Source organism: Haliotis rubra, unplaced genomic scaffold (assembly GCF_003918875.1).
Source record: "Haliotis rubra isolate DU_JTF1 unplaced genomic scaffold, ASM391887v1 Scf79, whole genome shotgun sequence".
NCBI classification, from domain to species: Eukaryota; Metazoa; Mollusca; class Gastropoda; order Lepetellida; family Haliotidae; genus Haliotis; species Haliotis rubra.
This window is the reverse complement of record NW_025767512.1, coordinates 35901-42508: the sequence shown is the minus strand read 5'-3', so window position 1 is coordinate 42508 and position 6608 is coordinate 35901.

Here is a 6608-nt window from a genome sequence, read left to right as displayed (position 1 = left end):
GCAGTTCCATTGTGAACTTACACAGATCCACATTGTCTGGAGTCTGTAAACATTACCTTACACTTCACACAGGCGACCCGTTCCCTCGTGCTGCCCATCTGTGCAAGGCCCACACCGACAGGGCGGCCCAGGGCGACGACAGCAGACAGATGTCATGTATTACACAAATCTCGAAGGCACAGATACAGCACTGTTCCAGTCGGGGGCGTCCAGTAGACTGTGGAGGTCAGGCGGACTCACTTAGTGACCCCGTAGAAACTATTGTAGTTAAGTTGCGTGTATTGTTTAAATCTGTAAATGTCTGTACGTTGTCTCACCGAGAACAGTGTAGGTATTTTTTCCAAGGACGGTATTTGTCATCATCCAGTGCATTTGGGTGGGGGTAGCCCAGTTTTTAAACGTTCGCTCGTCACCCTGAAGACCCGGGTTCGATTACCCACATGAGTACAATGTGTGAAGCCCATTTCTGGTGTCCCCCGTGATATTGCTGGAATATTGCTAAAAGCGGCGTAAAACTAAACTCACTCACTATATATATGCTATTATCATTGCCAGATCCAAGTGGAGGTTCAGGGGGTTCGAAAAAAACCAACAACCCCCCCAAAAAAAACCCCCCAAACAACAACAACAAACAAACAAACCCAAAACGTCACGCCGAAGACCCGGGTTCGATTCCCCACAATGTGTGAAGCCCATTTCTGGTGTCCCCCGCAGTGATATATAGCTGGAATAGTGCTCTGCTTGCCAGTCGGGCTAGCTATGCCTGAAAGTTACTAGCCCACAAAATAATTCACTAACCCGAAATTTGAATGTAGACACGGGTTTCATAATTAAACTGCAACTACCATGAACATTTTTATCTGGCCATAATCCTGCATGATTTAAAAATCCCAACTGAACAAATCGCAGACAGTGATACACTTACAAAATGACCCCATGAAAATTCAATAGCCAGTCGGGCCAGTGACTGTGAAGATTTACTGGCCCGACTGGATTTTTTACTAGCTACAGGCTAGCGGACGTGGCTATTTCGCACACTGGGTGTCAGGTGTCAGGTGTCAGGCCAAGCCTATGTGTAAAACGTATAGCGACCCCCATCGAATGCTATGAGATCTTCCTACCCTGCTTTGGCTAACCACCTCCGTGGTGTAGTGGTTAGAGCGTCCGCCCGGAGAGGGGAAGGTCGCGGGTTCGATCACTAAACTCACTCACTCACTCACTCACTCACTCACTCACTCACTCACTCGCTCACTCACTGAAGCCGTGTGGTCAAAGCATTACACCGGAGAGCTCCCTCCCTCTGACATATCGTATATTTTAACTACTACTACTACTGCTGCTGCTGCTACTACTACAACTACAACTACCACCACCACAAATTATTATTCTTCCTCTTCTACCTGACAACTACCCGTTCTTTCGTTACAGCTAAAAGGCGAGCAAAACCATAATCACTCACTCACTCGCTCACTCACTCACTCACACGAGTGATGCACGTCTAGGACCTGCAGACCAGATGGTGGGATATGATAAACGCCCCACATACATATACATACCACACTATCTGTCAGATATGATGACCTATGTGAACACCCCAGCCTCGACGCGTTGGTATGTATTCGTGGTTCCTGAAGAAGAGCACTATGAGAACACGATGGAGAGTGATATGCACCTGGGAGTCCCCGGATGAAGATATCACTTATACTCACAGGTTATACGTTTCATGTGAACCGCATCAATAGTCATAAGAAGAAGCCTTAAAACAAAATTCGATGTTTGGGTTTTCAGGGTTTGCCAAAGCAGGTGAGGTGAGGTGAAATTGGGTTTAACGTCGTGCTTGAGAATATTTCGCTCATATGACGACGTGCATGCGTGTGTATGTGTATGTGCGGCTGCTTGTAATAGCCCAGACTTAAGCTGGTTTTATAGTGATAGCCCACTGAGATACCATGCCGCAGTGAAGCATAAATACCCCACTCAGACACATTATACTGACTCCGAGCTGACCAGTCCTTGTTGTACCCATTAATGCCGAGCGCCAGGCAGGGACCAACAAGTACCATATTTTAACGTCTTTTGGTATGACGCGGTCGGGGATCGAACCTGCGACCTTCCGCTCTCCGGGCGGACGCTCTAACCACTACACCACGGACGCGGTCTGCCATACCATCTTGAAAAGATGTATATTCCCGACTGAAGCACTGACTTATTTGTAGTCGTCTAGTAGGTTCATAATGGGTTCCATATGACATTGCACAATAGGATAACAATTGCAAACCTTTTGGCCAAGGGAAGCGTGGTCCCTCGTTACTCCATTGCTCTTACCCCAATGGCATGACACGTTGTTTAACAACATCATGTCCTGGTTTCTCATGGCAAGACTCGATTCTTATTAAATTTTTTGTTTGTTTGTTGTTTAACGCCGCACTCAGCAATAATCCAGCTCTATATCGGTGGTCTGTAAATAATCAAGTCTGACCAAACAATCCAGTGATCAACAGCACGAGCATCGATCTACGCAGTTGGGATACAATGACATGTGTCAACCAAGTCAGCGAGGCTTACCACCTGGTCCCGTTAGTCGCCTCTTACGACAAGTATCGGATGCTGAAGATCAATTCTAACCCGGGCCTTCGATTCTTGACTGACCGGAGTAATACAGAGTAAACTACGGTTGTTACGAACACGCATATAACGAACTTATGGTCCTTCTTATGGTCTTGGGGGGCGGTGGGGTAACCTAATGGTTAAAGTGTTGGCTCGTCACGCCGAAGACCCGGGTTCGAATCCCTACATGGGCACAATGTGTGAAGCCCATTTCTGGTGTCCCCCGCCGTGATGTTGCAGGAATATTGCTTAAAGCGGCGTAAAACCAAACTCAGTCAGTCAGTCAGTCTTATGGTCTTGTGTGTTTTCTGTTTACTTTGTCATATTAAAGTTAAGGATAAAAAACACACACAAACGAAAAACGAACTGAGAGTTATTGTGAGAGTTGATATAGTAATCTTAAAGTCGAAATGCAAATAAGGAACTATTTTCCTGTAGACCCGTGAAGATCCGGGATAGAATTGATCTTCAGTAACCAATGCTTGTCGTAAGAGGCGATCGGGTGGTCAGGCTCGCTGACTTGGTTGAAACATGTCATCGGTTCCCAATTCCGCAGATCGTTGCTCATGCTGTTGATCACTGGATTGTCTGGTCCAGACTCGATTATTTACAGACCGCCGCCATATAGCTGGAATATTGCTGGATTACGGCGTAAAACTAAACTCACTCACTTTCCTATAGCTTGAGCTGGCTGCGACGGTAACAGCAATCACTCCCTCACGGTCCCCAGGAACCAAATGTCCAAAGATTTTAACCAAAGGGTATTAAAAATGTGATCAAATGAAAATAATGTTACACTGGCTATAACAAGCCCCTTAACAACACATACCTCATTCGTGAAGATTCGGGTTGGAATTGGGCTTCACCAACCTATACTTATCGTAAGATGCGACAAACGTGATGTCTCGCTCGCTGACTTGGTTGAAACGTGTCAACGTATCCCAATTACGTAGATTGATGCTCATGATGTTGATCACTGGATTGTCTGGTCCAGGGTCAGTTATATACAGATCGTCGGCGTTAAACAACCAACCAACCAACCAACATATGCCTTCGACGGCGTTCTGAAGACACGGGCTGTATTATACACGCCTCAAGCAAACTGCCAGTTCTATATATAATATGAGTGAACGGTTTGTCTGTACGTAAAACAATACTAGTATCAGCTGTCTGGGATAACTAGTTAAAGAGGGTCTGTGCTGGCATCATGACGAGGCAGGTACCAAACAATGAAACCAGTCCATCACTGCAAGACTTTCTGAGTCTATGAGCAAACTTTCAGTTTTTGCTTGGAAAAGAAGTTTTGAAAAACGACGAAGATTAATGTGTCCCAAAGCAATGTTCCGTGTTCTCACAGGTCTGTCGGCCTATATTTACGTCGACGTTGTCTTGTTTGTTGTCGGCGGAGGATGTTGTTCCTGCAGCAGGTCTTTAAAAATTTCAATACTTCCTTGTTTCTTGAACTTCTTTTCCTTCCATGAAATCTCACGAGAATTTTCTTTGGTTTCTGGCCGTATAACTGTATATATTGTACAGCCAGGATGTTGTGTTGAAGCACATCACACCTGCTCGTTCATTGTTGAGGAAGAACGGATCACCCAGAAAAAAGGTTGCTTTACCAGGAAGATGAAACATGCACCATTGGCCTGTAGAAGTATGACTCAGACTGCATGTTTGAAAGTGCTTCACATCAGGAAGAACTTTGTTTGTTTTAAATGGTTAAAATGAATGGGAATATGTGCTGCAGCCTCATTGGTTGAGACTGTTGTCAATGGTGGAACAACGTGATGCTCATTGATATGTTTTTATGAGCATGAATATATTTTTATTTTTGCGCCCCTTTTCAAGCCTTAATTTAAGAAAATGAAACGGATACCGTATCAATTATACAACTAGTTTGGTCAGTTTGGTTTAGAACATACTTATAGTTAAAACGTATGACATCACCTAACGGGTCATGACGGGATAGCATTCTACGCCAAATGACTCACTGTGTCAGGGTAAGATGTCTCACCGTGTCAGGGTACGATGTCTCACTGTGTCAGGGTAAGATGTCTCACCGTGTCAGGGTAAGATGTCTCACTGTGTCAGGTACGATGTCTCACTGTGTCAGGGTACGATGTCTCACTGTGTCAGGGTAAGATGTCTCACCGTGTCAGGGTACGATGTCTCACTGTGTCAGGTACGATGTCTCACTGTGTCAGGGTACGATGTCTCACTGTGTCAGGGTACGATGTTTCACTGTGTCAGGTACGATGTCTCACTGTGTCAGGTACGATGTCTCACTGTGTCAGGTACGATGTCTCACTGTGTCAGGGTACGATGTCTCACTGTGTCAGGTACGATGTCTCACTGTGTCAGGTACGATGTCTCACTGTGTCAGGGTACGATGTCTCACTGTGTCAGGGTAAGATGTCTCACTGTGTCAGGTACGATGTCTCACTGTGTCAGGGTAAGATGTCTCACTGTGTCAGGGTACGATGTCTCACTGTGTCAGGGTACGATGTCTCACTGTGTCAGGGTACGATGTCTCACTGTGTCAGGTACGATGTCTCACTGTGTCAGGGTACGATGTCTCACTGTGTCAGGGTAAGATGTCTCACTGTGTCAGGGTAAGATGTCTCACTGTGTCAGGGTAAGATGTCTCACTGTGTCAGGTACGATGTCTCACTGTGTCAGGTACGATGTCTCACTGTGTCAGGGTACGATGTCTCACTGTGTCAGGGTAAGATGTCTCACTGTGTCAGGGTAAGATGTCTCACTGTGTCAGGGTAAGATGTCTCACTGTGTCAGGTACGATGTCTCACTGTGTCAGGGTAAGATGTCTCACTGTGTCAGGGTACGATGTCTCACTGTGTCAGGGTAAGATGTCTCACTGTGTCAGGGTAAGATGTCTCACTGTGTCAGGTACGATGTCTCACTGTGTCAGGGTACGATGTCTCACTGTGTCAGGGTAAGATGTCTCACTGTGTCAGGGTAAGATGTCTCACTGTGTCAGGTACGATGTCTCACTTTGTCAGGGTAAGATGTCTCACTCTGTTATGGTGCAATGTCTCACCGTGGCAGGATAAGATGTCTCAGAGTCAGGGTAAGAATTCTCACTGAGTCAGGGTAAAATGTCCCTCTGTGTGAGGGCAAGATATCTAACTGCGTCAAGGTAAGACGTTTCCACTTTGTCAGGGTAAGATGCATCACTGTGTCAGGGTAAGATGTCTCAGAGTCATGGAAAGATATCTAACTGTGTCAGGGTAAGATGTCTCACTTAATCATTGTAGGATGTCTCACCGTGCCAGTGTCAGGGTAAGATGTCTCATTGTGTCAGGGTAAGATGTCTCACTGTGTCAGGGTAAGATGTCTCACTGTGTCAGGGTAAGATGTCTCACTGTGTGTAAGATGGGTCAAGATGTCTCACTGTGTCAGGGTAAGATGTCTCACTGTGTCAGGTACGATGTCTCACTGTGTCAGGGTAAGATGTCCCAAGTATGATGTCACTGTGTCAGGGTATGTCTCAGAGGTACGATGTCCTCACTGTGTCAGGGTAAGATGTCCTCACTGTGTCAGGGTACGATGTCTCAGGGTGTGTCAGGGTACGATGTCTCACTGTGTCAGGGTAAGATGTCTCACTGTGTCAGGGTAAGATGTCTCACTGTGTCAGGTACGATGTCTCACTGTGTCAGGGTAAGATGTCTCACTCTGTTATGGTGCAATGTCTCACCGTGTCAGGATAAGATGTCTCAGAGTCAGGGTAAGAATTCTCACTGAGTCAGGGTAAAATGTCCCTCTGTGTGAGGGCAAGATATCTAACTGCGTCAAGGTAAGACGTTTCACTTTGTCAGGGTAAGATGCATCACTGTGTCAGGGTAAGATGTCTCAGAGTCATGGAAAGATATCTAACTGTGTCAGGGTAAGATGTCTCACTTAATCATTGTAGGATGTCTCACTGAGTCAGGGTAAGATGTCTCACTGTGTCAGGGTAAGATGTCTCACTGTGTCAGGGTAAG